Source organism: Saccostrea cucullata, unplaced genomic scaffold, assembly GCF_032062105.1.
Source record: "Saccostrea cucullata isolate Sc308-1 unplaced genomic scaffold, CSIRO_AGI_Scuc_v1 ctg6031, whole genome shotgun sequence".
Lineage (NCBI taxonomy): Eukaryota > Metazoa > Mollusca > Bivalvia > Ostreida > Ostreidae > Saccostrea > Saccostrea cuccullata.
The window spans coordinates 227-18,380 of NW_026929131.1; the positions used below are offsets into that span (position 1 = coordinate 227).

The 18,154-nt window shown below is 31.4% G+C and overlaps 1 pseudogene; it reads right to left on the reverse strand.

The window, feature by feature from the left end:
* Positions 1-290: 290 nt before the first annotated feature.
* On the reverse strand, positions 291-3,039 carry LOC134279873 (heat shock 70 kDa protein 12A-like; annotated as a pseudogene).
* Between the last annotated feature and the right edge of the window lie 15,115 nt (positions 3,040-18,154).

Here is an 18,154-nt window from a genome sequence, read left to right on the forward strand (position 1 = left end):
TTAAAGGAACATCAAAGGTAATTTATAATGTAATTCAAGTGAGTGTTTTGACTTATGGATCACATCGCAGGTTTAGGTTACATATAAGGCCTTCCGAAAAATATCATGTATACCGTGCACAGTCACTTCTGTGAATTGCAAGTATGAACAATTGACGCAATTTTAACAGAACTTTAATAAATAAATTCGATTTAAGATAGCGTTTCTTTTTTTCTCGTTAACATTTTTTTTTCTTTTTTCTATAAAATAAAAAAAATTATCACTACTGTAAAGTTGACATTTTAAAAAATTCGTTTAACTTGATGCATTTTTTTTAAATAATTGGTTGATAGCGTTCAATACAATTGTAAATTAAAATATGGAAGTTATGGACATATTCTAAAAATATCCATAAACAATTAAAGTATCATAAATGTCTTCGGGTAACATCATTATGAATTTAGTCAAGACATAAAAGAAACATATTCTAAAATCAGTCTATATAATTACGGAGAACCTTCCAGGAAATCAAATTTGATATCCACTGAAGTCATTGTTGTTTCATAAATTCCTTCAACGGTAAGTTTTGTCCCGCCAAATTTGAATTTGGCTTTGACTTTCCTATTGGTTCCACCACTAGTGTCCGGCATTGGAACGGTCAAGGAACCCATTTCCTTACACCCCTCATCATCGATATATTTTGGATCCACCGTTTCACTCGCAAAGACTCTAAATTTGACAGATGTCTGGTCTTGGTAAATTGGGTAATAAGTTTTATCTGTAATGTCATCGATATACACTGTTTCTCCCTTTTTCACATGGATATCAAACGTGTCTTCGCAATAAATATTTCCATTAATGACAGTTTTCTTTGATTCTGGATGCGTGCCTTCGATAAAGACTGTGTTGGTATCGACTCCATATGTGTATTTCATTACTCTGGCTGTTTATCATCATGTTTGGGTCGAAACCAAAAATAACTGCCCCCTTCAAAACGGCCAGGTCACGTTCTGGGGGAATAACGACTTTACAAGTTGGAAATGATTTCGTATCCTCTTCTGCAAAATATAAGATTCAGAAAATCCACCAACCATGAGAATCACATCCGTTCCTTTAACTTCCGTTCACATTGACATTTCTTCAACTTTCATGACAATTTTGTTTGTAACGTGATTAAAGATATCTTCATATTTTTTGGTTCGATGAAAATTTTATCTCTTTTCGATGTTACATCTTTCTCAAAGCCTTGATCTTTGGTCAAATCTTTAATATCTCTATCCGATATATCTAGCAATGTCATTGGAACTTGTATATATACTTTTTGGATTGATGATGCGCTCTTTCCTTTCGTTCAAAAATTCTGAATAAATCAATGTAGTCTCCAGTATATTTCATGCGAAAGGCTTCAAAATCCGGCTTAGAAACTATTTCTTCTAGCAATTCCTTGTACTGGGCGTCCACATAAATTCCACCCCAGTCGTCACCCTGAGCCCGGTCTATTTCTTGTAGCTTTCCATCTTCTGTCACTTCCTGGATGGCCATGTCAGTTGTACCACCTACAGAACCAATGCTTTCGATATACAATATAGATTCATGAATTTCTTTTTCATAGGCTCAAGCCGTTTATTTTGATTTCAAATAAAGTACTTGCATTTTTTTGTACTGCTGAAAGAAAGAAATATATCCTGTTGCCAGATATACTCGGTACTATGTACGCGTATAGTTGGTTTTTTGGCCGGTGTAAAATTTGGCGTTTTGCTCAAAGGCATGCTTATGATATGTGCGTATTTAATTTTAGCGGACGGATGGTTTAAGGTATATGCAGATGTACACTAATGAGAGAATTGACTATTTCAGCGATTGAAATTTTATCCGACTATCATTAAAACGTCAAAATTAGCACGACGCTAAAATAACACGCTATACTATCTATAACCCCAGCGTCCAACACTATCAACCTTAGCCCTGTCTGCATTGCACTCAAACAATATTAATCAACTCTTTTCCTAAGCACTTGCAGAAAATCGCTGCTGCTTCGGGTTCCAAGCAGATCAATAAAAAATCTTTTGGAATACCCGCCTAAAATATTCATAGAAATGAACGTTATTTAAAAACATTTGAGTAAGAAAAATTATTGAGAAGAATATGTTAATTCTTAGCATTAAAAAAACTAACTTTTTAGCTATCTCTTCCATAAACTGTTTTGCAGATTTCCATATATCAGGGACAATCAGAATGCAGGAAGTTTCGCCATCCAGAGTGAGAAAAGCTTCATCTAAATTTTTATTTCTTGAAATGCTTCAAAATTCTTTATGTACCGAATAGAATGTGCACAAATGCCAATGATCAATATCCTTTTGTCTATATGTTCTTTATAATGGTATATCTTGTAATTTTTAAATAAACATGTGAAGCATAAATAAATATAAAATGAAACCTTTATGTAGAAAAAACCCTAAATAATTTGACATTTGTCCAAAATTTTAGATGTATACAAGATTTTTTCCTTTAAAATAAAGAGAGGTTTTTGTCTCTAAATTCGACACCTCACAAGAATGCACTGATGTTATTTTCCGATTCTTGTTGACAATTAAACAGGGTCCTAAGATACTTTTAAAGTTCTGTTTTAAAATATTCAAAGAAGTGCTTTTTATACAGGAATAAAATCTGAAGAAAAACATCAAATTAGATTAATGTAGAATGTTTCAAATGCTGTTGATGGCATTGTTTTTAATTACATTATAGTAGTTGTGACATTACTTTTGGAACAAACCTCGTATTTTTATTACATGGACTTAAATTGTAATTCTTGAAATTTCTTGTAGGCTGCATTTTAGGAGGGTCTTCAATTAAAAAAAAACTGTTCAACAATACCTTAAAAACGAAGAAGGAAACTACTACAATATAATACCTTCAGCTATTATCAATTCGTGAAAAATCTGCATCGAAAATACTTACGTCACTTCGGTTTTTTTTTATCTAGCTATTACTTCTTGCAGCATTCGTCGTATTATAATCATGGTCCAGATACCCATAGTCATATGCGATCGAGCAATGCATTCTCCACAGTGTATTCAATCGATCATTGAGACAATAAAATTGCCTGGCACACGAACCAACTAAACCGTTGGCATTTTTTTTTCAAAATTTGATTCCGAGCAATATAGGAGAAGAGATCAACGGCGAGAAAAAAGCTTGAATATGACAAAAATTATGTAGAGCTTCTTATATGAGGGTTGATAGAAAGATACGGTGACACGTTTTTTTTACTGTTTGTATTTAGAATATTGTATATTTATATTTGATTTATCTTAGTATGATAAATCTTTAATTGGGGAAAAGAAAATACACATTTTCTTTTTTTACACCTAGTGCTACCAGCTTAAATGTTAAAGATTGACGTATCACTAATTTTAAACATTTGTTTTTATGAATGTAAAAATCAGGTCCCTCAAATTTTGAAAATATGCAATGATTTTTACTGAGCGATCATAGAATTCTATGGGCAGTCGCTTGACATTTTGTGACTTTCGAATATATATATTTTTTAATTTCTGAAGAATTTTATGTCCACTACTGATCATAAATGAGAAACCATAGAAAATTAATAGGGACAACGTTAATGCGTTGAGCAAGATATTGGGGGTATTGCAAAAGATGATAATCAAAAATGTACATTAACTTTTCTAGAAACCTTGGTATAGTAATATAAGTACTTACTTGTTGTTGAGTTGTTTATAACATCAGTGGTTGATTGTCTAAATCGGAAAAAAAAAATCTTTTTATTGCATTAAATTTCTGGAAAACCTGGGAAACAGTAATAAGATTTTAACGTTTCTTAGTGCTAAGATATGAATTATCTTGTAAGAATATATAGGATGTGAATCAACACAATTGGATCCTTTTCATTCACGTTATAATCACTAATTGATTAACACTGAGCATGAAATTTATCAAAAGGAAATTTCGTTTTTTTTTTGGCAGCATGTTCCTTTAGAAAAAAAGGATCTAGCGTTAAATAAATACTTTAGTTCTCAAATTCTCAATAGGAGGAATCATGGCTCAATTCTTATGCGCACGGATCGATAGATCCGAGGCGTATATTGTTTTTGACCTGTCTGTCTGTTTGTTTGTCTACAAACTTTAACCTTTGTCATTACTTTTGAACGATGACAGTTAGAGACCTCATATTTGGTATGCATACTTTACTAATTAGATTCTTTCACATGGTACCACCATCAATTATATTGTGACCTTGACGGTGGCCTTTAAGCTAAAAATAGCTTTTTTGTCTGCAAACTTTAACCTTAGCTTTTTCGAATTCTGTTGCCGCGCGGCCGGGCGCATAGTATTTCACAATGTTTTTTTATTATTATTATTATCCCTTTATAGTTATTTTGTACATAATTCTGATCCCTTAATTTTGTTATTAAAGAGAGAAAGGGGATACATGTAAATATAATTATTATTATGATGATTAAAATCTTCATTATATAAAATGTGTGCAGAAAAAAATATTTCTATGGCTTATCTTTAGTTTTTCCGATGATTATTTTTTTTTAATTACTTATATGATGAATCAATGTTGCTACATGTAGTTATGCAAGGGCTTTAGCAATATTTAGGAATGCATGTATAACTTTAAAATTTAAACGGTCGAATGCTTAACACATTATACAGTTATTCTTTACACCTATATTCAAATGTGAAAGAAAAAAAATTATCATAGTACATTCTTTAATAAGTCCATGATGTAAGACATAATTAAATGAATAATGTTCTTGACCTTTTTACTTATTAAAATTAACATTTGAAACTTAACACTTTGATAATGGTAACCTGACATCCTGGAGTTAAGAATTTAAGAATATGGGCAATAAATTTGTGAAATTATTGTTTCATATTTACGTATTGACATACACGTTTGACCCGTGAAAGACTATAGATTCAGTAGCATCTTGTAAGTCAATCGATGAGGGACTCCCTCGATTTTTGTAACATATTTGATCTAAAGAATAGAAGTATTACAAGCATTATAGCTACAAACATAATAGTAATAAAACTTGTTGAAAAGGGTTTTCATATTCAGTGTAAAACATGGAAATATATTTACATTTGTCAGCATCTGTTGAAGCATATCTGGAAGGACACCTATACTTTTTCTCTATTTTTACATCAGCACAATCCATGAGAAAGTTATTTATGACTCGATTTACATCAGTATTGTACATTGCACAGAATCCTAGGTAAATATACGAATACTGTGGAATTCTTAGATTTCGTTGAGGCTCAACATCTTGAAATTTGTGAGTATCCTTGATCCAGATTGTTATAACCTCCACGAATTAATAAACTAGGGGTGCAAAATAATGAGACGAGGAATTGGTGTTATTTCACCTGATGCATACAAAACTTTCGCAAAACTTCGACTGTGGCATTTACCCATTGATTCGGCAGACACGCAGGTAGGTTAAGGTTACAACCAAATATTCTACTTGCCTATCTGTTATGACGTCATAATAAGCTATATGACGTGATATTTAGAGATAACAATTTCTTAAAATCGATATCTAAGATTGATTTGAGGTCGTAAAAATGAATCAAAATATGCTGAGGATTAATATCAACGGAATTTTGTCGTTCCTGGGCCTCTGTAGTTATCACAGGGGTTACATACCAAACCCGTGACGTTATAACTGTTGATCATGCAGTAGCAGAGTGAAAGTGAAAAGTAACGAAAATTGATGTAAACAAACACAAGAAATCGTAGTTTAAAAGCATTTAGAATGAATATCATGTGTGATTCTTGTGGGAATAAAACGTATGAGTAAGGTATGGTAATATAATTCTGCAATGTCTTCTTAAAATTAAAGCAGGGAGGGTGTTTACTTGCCGATCAGCCTTTTCTCTGTCGTTCGTAACAAAAAAGATGCAAAAGTTCAACACTACGCCGCATACCTTGAAACTTAATTTTTGTTTCTATCTAAAGTTCTTATTCTTTTATTTTTGGAAAGTGCTGCTAGAATCGTATGGGTTACGGGAATTGATGCATTTTTTTTCGATGTTATGAACAAAATGTAAAAATTTTGGGAAGGTTTCGTCCGAAATTGTTTCTATAAGAGGACAGTAGGATTCTAGCAGCACTTTTCATGGTACAGAGATGTTTTAACATAACTATCAATATAAATTGGAAATAATTATCCCCGGGGTAGTGTTAAACTTTTCACTTTTTCATTAAGGCATATTTTCTAATTATAGAAGTCACGTGGTGACGTCGTGGTGAAGTGCCTCCTGCAGTATAAGTTCCATTGAAGTCTATAGAATACATTATTATAATAAAAGTTTTATCCTTGACTTTTCCGATTTATTAGTGTTGCATAATTATAAAAAAAGTGTTAATTCGCTGAATTCCGATCCATGTGCTGCCTTAACAAACCCGCGCAGTGATATTGTAACGGACCACACTCCTCTTTTAATAAATCGCAACGTTTTTTGGATGAGTTATCTTCCCATTCTTGTTGTGTCGATGGACATTTATCAACAATTTTTATTGTTGGTATACTTGACAAACAGGTTGTAAATCCAACTACATCCTGGCAGTTGAAACAACAGAATGAAAAAAAAAATGAGTTAGAAAATGAATGAATCTTCCTATTCATACGAATATGTACTTGCATAAACATTTGTCGGATGTGCCTTTGATATATACTTACGACACTGTTAGCTACAGTAAAACTTATATGACAATCTTGTTTAGAATTCTTAATATTTTAAGTGAATTCTTAATTTCAAAACCGATTAAAATTGTTTAACGTAATGCGAAAATCAAATGCTATATAATATAAAATTTATTCCTAAATTTGCTATAAGTTTTACATGGCAAGATAGTTTAGTTAAAACTATCAATATGGGTAGGAATACTCCAATGAGCATACATTTCATGTCAAATTTTTTTGTGCGGAAGTCCTGTTAATCCCTCCTTAGGAATCTAAAAATAATGTTTAACTAACAAGTTTTCATACTTTCAAATAGATTCCAACACTGTAAACATGTAAACATGGATATATGTAAGTTTTATTAAATATAGCGATCCAGATAAAGGGCTTGAGTAAAATCAGTTCTGACGTAAGGATGGACTTTATTTACCATAAATATTCTTCATCATCATTTTCCTCATGATCAATAAAAGTTATAATTATTTTTTTTTACCACTCTCAAAATTATAATTTATATGTCAGTCAATACTCTTAATCCTCAAACTATCATTAAAACTATATTTGAGGTATATATAAAATTGGAAAAACTAATATAGTGGGGAAGTAATTTGAGTCTGAATGTACGGGGTTGTCAATGGTTCTTTTTGTCATTATGACAAGGGCATACATGTACATAATATGTGCATGTATTTATATAAAGTGTCTATTTTTGAACATTTAAACCAATCAAATATTGTCGCCTGCGTGGCGCAGTGGTTAGAGCGCCTGCTCTAAAGTCGCGATGTAAGGAATTATCCTTGCGTAAAAGGTTGGAATACCAATGTGGGACGTTGAGTCCCGTCCTTCGGATGAGATTATTTAGTTCAGTTCCGTTTTACTGAAGTCGAGAGACATACATCTCATAGACATAACACATGTAATAATGAAATAAACATACATCTTAACATATGTAATAATGGAATAAACATACAACGTACATGTAGTAAGCATATAATATTTCTGAGATTATTTTATTCGAGGTCCTATGTTCAGTAATTACTGGCACAAAAAACATCCTTCACTTCTCAATGGCCCGGTGTGCAGATTATAGGACCAAAATTTACAGCCCTCTACTGGCAAGTTGTGGCATCTCCATTTGAGTGGAAAATTCTCTAGAGGAACGTTAAACAACACAAACAAAACTAATGAAATTTTACTTTACATCAGATCATATCTAAATTTTGTTGAAATGTTTTAAAAGGTAAATTAGAATAGCGTGTATTAAAAAAATATATAAAAAAATATCTTCACACTCATTCAAAATTTTTTAAAATTTAAAAACTCGACCGGGAAACAAAATACATTGTAACATCTTTTGAAGTCATATCTCTTTAAAATGGCGCAAAAATCAAAAATATTTCTTAACGTTCAAATAAAAAAAGGTTACATTGCTTCATATTCAAAATATTTCAAATTATGAGGGTATTTTTTTTCTAAAAAAGAAATTAGTTGAAAGGGCTAAAGAAAGAAATACGACATTAAAGAACGTCATGAAGCAGCAATAAACAATACAATTTTGTTTTCTTCTCGAGAAAATTCACGAATAAACTCCAAAAATACTGACGGGAAGGCGGAAATATAATAAAAGCGAGTAGTTCATGTACATGTATGTGTGTTAATGGTACAGACAGTATTTGAATGATACAACTGTATTTGACAAGGAAGATCTGTATGGAAACGAATTATCAAAAAATAAATAAAAATAAACAGATTTATAGAATTATAAAACCCGTTCTCACAATGTTTTATAACGAATTTCTAAATACCTTCTCCCAGATTATCAATTCGTTCCCTCAAATTACACAAACCGTAATTGTCCCCCGCTTGAAAAGTGGGGGATATTAATTTGGGTTTGTCCGTCCGTCCGTCCGTCCGTCTGTCCGTCCGTCCGTCCGTCCGTCCGTCTTTCTGTCTGTCTGTAACGCTTTCGTTTCCACACGATATCTCGAGAACCCTTTGAGCTTTTGCAATGAAATTTAGCATAGCAACTCCCAATGGACTAAAGAAGACCCCTATTGATTTTGAGGTCAAAAGGTCAAAGGTCAAGGTCATAAATAAGCAAATTCTGTCTGTTAAAACACTTTCGTTTCCACACGATATCTCTAGAACCATTTGAGCTATTGCAATGAAATTTTACATAACAACTCAAAGGTCAAAAGGTCAAAGTTCAAGGTCGTAAATTTATACATTCTGTCTGTGTGTAACACTATCATTTCCGGGCGATATTTCAAAAAGATTTTGAGCTTATGCAATGTAATTTTATACCAAAACTCCCTAGGACGTCTCTCGCCCCTCTCAAAGTGCCCCGCCCCGTTTCTTTTATTAGTATTTATAGTATTACATGTCGCTATTTTTAGCGCAGGAGCATGAGGAGATTATTGCGTATAAAACAGGTTCTCGGCGGACTTTATGTTCTTATTACATCTATTAGAACTGTTTAATAAAGGCTAAATAAATCAAACACCATGGATTGTGTAAAATTTTGAGAATACCGAACATGAAAACATGAATATATACATGTATGTGACTTCAGTTCTGCATATACTTCACTCCGAGTAAAGCGACTCCGTGGTCTAGTGGTTATGTCTCTCGCTTCAAACGTGAGAGGTCCCGGGATCGAATCTCGGTTGAATCCTTCTTTTTATCTTTCTTTTTTTTTTAAAATACTTTTTTTTTTACTAAATGAGAGTATTCAGCATGTGAAATGAAAAATTTATGAGGTTATAAAATCATAATTACAGTGTGATAAATATTCCATATGAAAAAATCTTCTATACACATAATAAAGAATAAGCAATCAAATCTTTATATGCATATTGACATACATGTATTTTATTTCCTTCAGTATACATGTATACATTTTATAATTCTACAAATTCAGTCAGGGGGAGCCGACTTTTTCCCTAAGCGGGGGACACGAATTCTCTGAATTAGCTTGTTTCGTATTTAAATTCATTGACCCTAAGTTTAAACAATTAGTTTCCTCCTAAGGAAAATCGTTCACACGATTTAATTATTATCTATTATTATTTATCTGTACATATCGGATATGTACAGATGTGTTATATGAAAAGAATATTGTGTGTAGTTTACATCCTACGTTTTATTACATAATCAGTCAAAAATAAGAAAAATTACTTTCACTTTTTTTTTTTCAAATCCATATCCTTTACTGATATCTGTGCAACAATTTTTTTTTCGATTTTTTGTGTTGAAAGCCTTAGTAAAAATAAACGAATATCAGCCTCTTTAAAGATTCTCAATACACTAAATTGAATGATGTAAAAAGTTAATTTTGTGTGAAGATGCAATAATATACATGTTATATTCAAAACAAGATGTTTTATTGCAAAATTGCTGTAAAGATAATAATAAAAAAAAAGTATATGCAGATGAATTTAAAAAACTGGCTGCCAAAAAATAGGACGCCGGTAATAGTCCTGCTGTGCGGCGATCTATAGACAGAATCTTAAGTTGTGTTTTTCTTAATATTAAAAGAACTCCTTTATACATGTATAAAGGAATAAAATCTGAAGACAAACATCAAAACAGGTGAATGTAAAATGTTTCCAATCTTGTTGATAGCATTAATTTTTTTATATAATATTATAGCAGTTTTGACATACCTTTGGATCAAACCTCGTACTTTTGTTTCGTATTTTGGAAGATTCTGATAGGATGTATTTTGGAACTGTCTTAAATAAAAGAAAAATTATCATTACCAAGCGGTGGAGAAGGAAAACACATGTTCAGTTTCTAAATTTATCAGGAAAATGGAGGAGCAAAGGCAGATCTACCAATACAAAAATTGTATTAAATATCATAATAATTATACATAATCTGAAATCCATACATTGAAACAAAATACCTCTGTTTATTTCCTATTCACTTCAAAAATAAGAAAATATACGTTTACTAATATAAACGCTAAATATCATATTCATAATTTTAAAACGTTTCTTTCAAAATTATGAAAGATATTGTGCTAAAAAATAACTTTAATGAAAAATTACAAAAAATTAATACATTCAGAAAATTTACCTTTCAAGTGGTGACAACGGGCAGCTGGAAATAAGTAAGAGTTAAATTTCCAGCACTGACAGATATGGGCCGTGCCTCAGTATATATAGCACAAAGACCAGTTAAACAGGGGGTACAAATTTACTCATCAATGAAATTTTGTGAGTAGAATTTATAAATGGAGACTACTACCAAATATTGCATTGTGAAAAATATGACCCAGTAAGTTATTTAAAAAAAGATTTTTAAACCTATTTCAAATAAATATGTATCTGAAACTGTATATTTGACCCACACGACGGAACTACTGCAATATCATAGTTTAAAATATCAGTAATTTGCAAACAATCTAATAAATGAATATTTACTACCGTAACTATCTTCAAGTCTTTTTGTCATCTAGCTATTACTTTTTGCAGTATTGATCGTTTTAAAAATCATGGTCCAGGTACACGTATCCATGGTTATATGTGATCGAGCAATGCATTCTCCACTTGTCAATATAATCAATCGATCATTTCAGACAATAAAATTGCCTGGCATGCGAACCAACTAAATACCGGCAATTTTTCGTGAGTACCATGAGTTTTGGCTCTGCACAATATTTGAGAACAAATCAATTGCGATGAAAAGGTTACGTTGAAATTTTGAAGAGTTACAAAGGCAACAGCACATGTTTAATTGAGAGTTTTTCATGTTTAGTTATTTTATATTGGACAAAAATTGAAATTTACGTATAAATTTAATATTTTTATTGTGAACTTTATCTTTTTTAAATTAAAAAGTTCTCATGACTTAAATAAATATTTCCTATTAAAATCAGTGTGTTGTACGGTGATTTAAACGCAGCCATTGAACAATGAGTTAGATACATTCACTTTGAACCCGCATCAAAAAGGACGTATGAGTGTGAATATGTCACTTGTATGCCCCTTTTTGGGGAATAAGAATGTTTTCTAATCATTTGGAAAAAAAACTCGAATATGATCAAAATAAATAGAGCTTCTTATACGAGTTGTTGATAAAATAGTAGACATGCAGGTTTATTTACGGGAATAAAATAATAATTATAATGATAATAATAATAATGCTTTATTTAAAGAAGGTAACCCGATTAGTACGAAGTACTATTCTTCCCCGGGGCCTTCTACATTTCAAACAATATACATAAAATGGTACAATCAAACATATATACAATGTACATGAAAATGATAAGCTCATTTTATAACTTCATAATCGAATGTAGTATACAAATTAATGAAAATATAGGACAATAAATAAGTCAATATACAAAGTTTAAAAAACATAGTTATTTTTAATAACAATAAAAAGGACATCTATAATAATAAAATAACAGACGTTGGCTAATTATAACTTTTTCCAACTTCTTTTTAAAAACAGGTAAAGATGGCGATAATTTAACATGTAACGGTAGACTATTCCATAAATGTACTCCTGAATATTGTAAAGAGTTTGTAAATAAGATTTTTCGATGCTTTGGTAATCGAAGATTACAATTAAATTCTGAACGCAATGAGTATGATTCAGAAATGTGAAAAATAAAAAGATTCTGGATATATTCTGGGCTCATACCATAAAAAGTTTTATACAATAAAATACATTTATGAAACGTAACTAACTCAAAAACATTCAACCATCCTAGTTTTTCAAACAAAGGCTTAGATGGTTGGTTATGTGCTGCATCAAGAATAATTCTAGCAGCCCGTTTCTGAAGCTTATGAATTCTCTCAATGTTACATTTGGACGTATTACCCCAGACTGTGAGACAATAGTTTATTGTAGGCAAAATGTATGAATTATAGAAAAGTTTTCTTGTACTTAATGGAAGAAATTTCTTAATTTTACGGAGCGTAAATAATTTGTATCTGAGGGATTTACAAACTGCATCAACATGACCATTATACTGAAGAGATTGATCTATCTGAATACCTAGGAGTTTTTCAACTTCAACATTTTCCAAGTTTTTGCCAGAAATTTTTGCATCAAGTACTGGGTTATTTAATCTTGATCTTTTTGTTGTGTACACATAAGCATGCAATTTGATTTGTCTGTGTTCGGTATCATTTGATTCTGTTAACACCAGTTTTCAATTTCACGTAAATCAGAATTTAAATGTGTTTCAATGTTATGTACATTGCTCTTAGGTAAATGCAGAGTTGCATCGTCCGCAAACATATCAATATTAGAGTAATTTACACATAAAGGAAGATCATTTATATACAATAAAAATAGGAGTGGGCCTAAAATGGATCCCTGTGGCACCCCTGCTGTGATAGGTAAAATATCGGAAGAACATGCGCCAATTTTTACACTTTGATTCCTTTCATTTAAGTATGATTGGAACCACTTGATTGTTAGTGAATCAAAATTATAATGTCGTAATTTCTCTATTAAGTTATCATGACTGACTAAATCAAACGCCTTACTAAAATCTAGAAAAGCTATGCCAATTAAATTTCCTTGGTCCATTTCATGCAACCAGTTATCGGTAAGTTTGGTTACGCTGGTATTTTAAGGAAGCATATAAGTCATTTCTAGGGAAATTTAGACTTTTTAAAGAAAATTAAGCTTGATAAATTACCGAAACCTCTGATAAATGTAAACCGTTATTAACTTTTGCATACAGGTAAAAGATTGTCTAACGCAAAGACCTGCACCATCGCCACGGCATCACGTGACTTCTATTTATAGCAAAATTTTCCTTAATAAAAAAAGCTAACAGAACAACAATACCCCGGAGTTTAACAATTTTTTTGAGTAAATAATATAGTTTAAAAACATCTATTTTGCCTAAAAAGTGCTGCTAGAATCCCACTGTCCTTTCAGTAAAATAATTATTCCACACATTGGCACGAAACCTTATCCTATGTTTCGTATTTTATACATATGAACCGAGATTTTTCGTAAAACCATGCTTAACTCGGGATTCTAGCAGCACTTTCCAAGTTTGTCAGAAGGCAATCTTTCCGTCTGTACAAATCTTATGTTTTGAAATATCCAGCTTATTGTTGTTCTGTTGCATTATTTTTGTCACGAATGATAGAGGAAAGGCCGACCGGGATACGTAAATAGCCTACTGTCTTCGAAAGAGAATATAATTGATAAAAATAAAATAGCATTCCTTTTTAATTAACTAAACTCAATATGAATTTCACATATTATTCACGATATTTCCTGTTAAACTCCATTTTACGTATCTTTGTACATTATTTATTAATGTCAAGTGAGCGTAGCATAGTTAAGACATCGTCCTGGCTTATAGGAAGTAAGCTAAACACATTTTCATCATTGAGTTTGGACTTCGTGAATTCTTTTAATTTTTGAGAATTAAAGCTATGATTTTGTGTTTTAGTTAATAAATTGTCAGAAATTCTTGTGAAATGCTCATTAAAAACATTTTACGATAGCTCCACATTTCTCTAGGATTAGAACTCTCCTTAATTGCTGATTTGTAGTACATACATTTTGCATTATCAATCAACAGAGTAACTTTATTTCTCCAATGACGAAAATTATCAAAGTCTTTGTATGTTGATGATAGTAATCATCAAATTAATTTCTGGTGTTAACCATTTCGGACAAGATTCGGTTTTTACACGTTTAGTTTTTGGCGTAGCATGTTTATTGAGAATGGTATTAAACATGAAGTTTTCCAATATATCATTAGGAATTTGCAAATTTGTAAGAACATTAAAATTGGCACTTTGTAAATCAGAGAGAAATTCTTCCTCATTAAAATTCTTAAAATCTCTGTATCAAATTTCAGTGTGTTTTCCCTTACGCTGCATTCTGTTAGATTTACAGGTTGCACAAACAGGGTAATGGTCAGAGATAGCTATGGGTGGTACTTGAATTTCGCAGCTGTTATCAGGTTGGGTAGTGTAAAAATGATCAATAAGGGTACATGAGGTGTTAGTTATTCTAGTAGGTATGGTAATTAGTTGAGTAAGTCCAAATTCTTCAAGAGCAGATGTCCAAGATTGAGGGGGGTCTTTAAGCAAATCTACATTAAAATCGCCTATAAGTATGATTTCTTGGTTATCACAGCAGGGGGCACAATTCAACTCTCTCGCTAGGTCTTCCACCCAGCAGGAGGGGGCAGATAGTGGGCGGTATGCAGAACAATAAAATATAGATTTTGTGTTCTTTAAATTAAATTTCTAACCATTTTGTCTCAATGTTACTGATTTCTAAATCTTTTCAACGTTTATAGGATAATTCATTTGAGATATAATTTACTATTCCACCACGTGCCTTCTTTGGTCTATCTTTTCTTTCAAGTACATAGCCATCTATACTCAAATCTGAATCACTAATATGGTCCTGTAAAAAAGTCTCGCAAAGCCCCAGTACATCCATAGATCGTTCATTTTGTAGAATTAATTTCAGTTCCTCCAATTTTGGTATAAGATGACAAATATTTAAATTTCCAAAACGCAAACCCTTTTGTTACAAGACCAAATCCAGTGTTCACTGGAGTAAATTTATTAGCTGTGCTTATAGTTTTGTTTGAATTAAGATTTTCACATGCAAGACTTTTGTTAATCTTATTTTAAGAAAAAGATATTTGCGCAGCTTTAAGGGAATTTCTTTTTTTTTTGAGGTGCATATTACCTGAGGATTTTTAATGTGTTAAACGATGGGGGAATTTTTTACATTGCATATACATAATATTTGGTTCCATTCTGAACATACAGTTTGGAGAGGTAAAAAATTATTTCGAAGACTTAGGGAAATACTCTCTGTATATTCGGCCTGACATTCATTGCCCCTATTCTAGTATGGACAAAACTTTTGTTTATGTCCAGGTTCCCCACAATACCAACAGTCTACTTTGCTACCATGTCTACAGTTCCGTGATGAATGGCCTTGTTCTCCACAGTAGTAACAGGATGTAGACTTCATGGACACGGGAGGAGGTTGCATCTGATTCTGCTTTAGAAATATCATAAATATTTATGTACCACAAAATAACACTTTTTAATTTCAAAATTTTTTCTCTACATTATAAAGACGCTAAAAGGTAACATGAAGCATATTTATGTAAAAAAAAAATAGCTGCATCATTTTTAAGAATCATCGAAAAAATAACCAGCAAGACTATCCATATTTATTGGAAAATATGTTTTGATTTTTTTTATCTACAGAGTTCTACTGATTTCGTGTTTCCTTAAGAAATTGCATTGTCTGCGAATTTTTCTAACAACCCTCGAGTAGTTATATGATTACTTACTTGTTTGGTTGCTCATAACGTTGTCTGATTGTCTAAAACGAAAAACAATATCTTTTTAATTAGGAAGACCTAAAAAAAAAGGCCGTCGTGAGATTGGATTGAAATGTTTCTCAGTCCTAAGATCTTGTCTGCTGAATTATTTTGTAAGAATATATATGATATGAATACACATAATTGAATATTTTTCGTTCACATTAAAATTCAATTTTTAATTGATGTTCAACATGAAATTTTTCAAAAAGTAGATTTTTTTTGGCTGAATGTTCCATTAAAAAAATTAAGTTAACGTATTTAATTTAGCTCTCAAATTATTAAAAGGAGGAATCATGGCTCTTTTTTTATTTCAGAAAAAATTTCTTTATAGCTTTTTCTTTTTACATAATTCCGATCCCTTAAAGAAGAAGATACAGTTTCCATACAAATCTAGCCCTGTGATTTTCTTAAAAATGAAACTGATGAAAAACAATGAATATTCATGTATTTTGAATTATTGAAATTCCATGCATAAAAATTATACAAATCATTTCTCTCACATGCATTTCTATGTGCTAATTGTGACGTCATAAACATGTCTTTTTTCCCGTATTTTCTTAAAATGTTGCAGAAGGCACAATTTTCAATGGAATTTTCTTTCAGAAAACATTGTCTTTATGTATCGCCCACAAAGATTTTTAGATTTGTGATTTTTCATTAAAATTAAAATGGACGACGGTTGTGGACTCCCTGGAAATGGGTCATTTTGAAGCCTTTTCAGTTTGAAAAAGATAAATACATTAAATTAATGACATCATATTTCCAGAATGATACTCCTTTATGCAATATTCTTTCCTGATCTTTCACAGTCATAAACTCGACTTATATTTAGGCCAATTTCGGAATTTTTTGGAATTTTAGGGCACAATAAAGCTAAAACCATACCTTCTTCTTTGCTATTCAATAGAGCTAGAGAATACATGCAAATATATAATGATTAAAATCTTTATCATATTAAGTAAGTGCAGAACAAATATTTTGACGACTATTTTCCTAATTCTTGAGATGATGATTTTTTTAAATTACTTATAATGAACCAATGTTTATAGTTATGCAGGAGCATTAGCAACATTTAGGAATGCATTGATAACTTAAGTTTTGAGAACAAGCTTAACACACACTAGCACAGGATGAAAATCCACCATTCAGTCGACTGAATGGTGGCTGAATGGCCGCTGAATGGTCACTGAAAGGTCACTGAAAAGACCCTTTCCCGTGACCTTTCCGTGATCATTCAGTTACCATTCAGTCGACTGAATGGCACATACATTTCAGTGACCTTTCCGTGATCATTCAGTTGAATCTTTTTATTGAATAATCGGCTTATTTTTTTACATAAAAATTTTATTTCACTTTTTTCTGATATAATAGCATTAAATGTATCTAATTCCGATTAAAAAAAAATAGGAAAAAAAATTAATACAAGAAAAAAAAATTGCTCCCATGCCCAGAATCGAACCCTGGTCTCCTGCTTAGATGTCCGCGACCTTATCGATTACGCTACGACTTCTTGTTGAGAAGTAAGGATTTAAAATCAATTAATTTATAGAAATCGATGGAACAATCAGTTCACCTGTTGTATCTAGGAGCTGCGATGTGTATATATCTTGTATATCTTTTGTATATTCTATGTTAGTTGCGCGGATTTTGGGGACAGACAAATTAATTACACATCTCCTATCGGGATGATGACAATTATCAGAGACGGGCACCTGTTGTTGTGTCAAAGATTTAAGATCGTCGTAAATTCTCTATCTAGAAACTAAGTAGAATGATTTTATTAAATCAATATCATTTAGAAAGCTAAAATCTACTATGTTTTTTTTTTCTATAAGAGTCATGTATTATATAACGATTTATTTATTCTTGTAATTAAAAATGAATTTAGAATAATGTCTTTCAAAAACTAAATATATATCCTGCAGTTTTGACAATGACATAATTAAGAAACGAAATTGATCAGTTATACTTGCTATCTTTCAGAGATGGTTTAAATAATATAAATTCTGTCTCATCAATCAAAACTATATATTTCCATGAAAAAATACAGGTATAAGCATTATTGAATGTTATGCATTTATTTAAATTTTGAATCGGTTATCGGATCATTTTT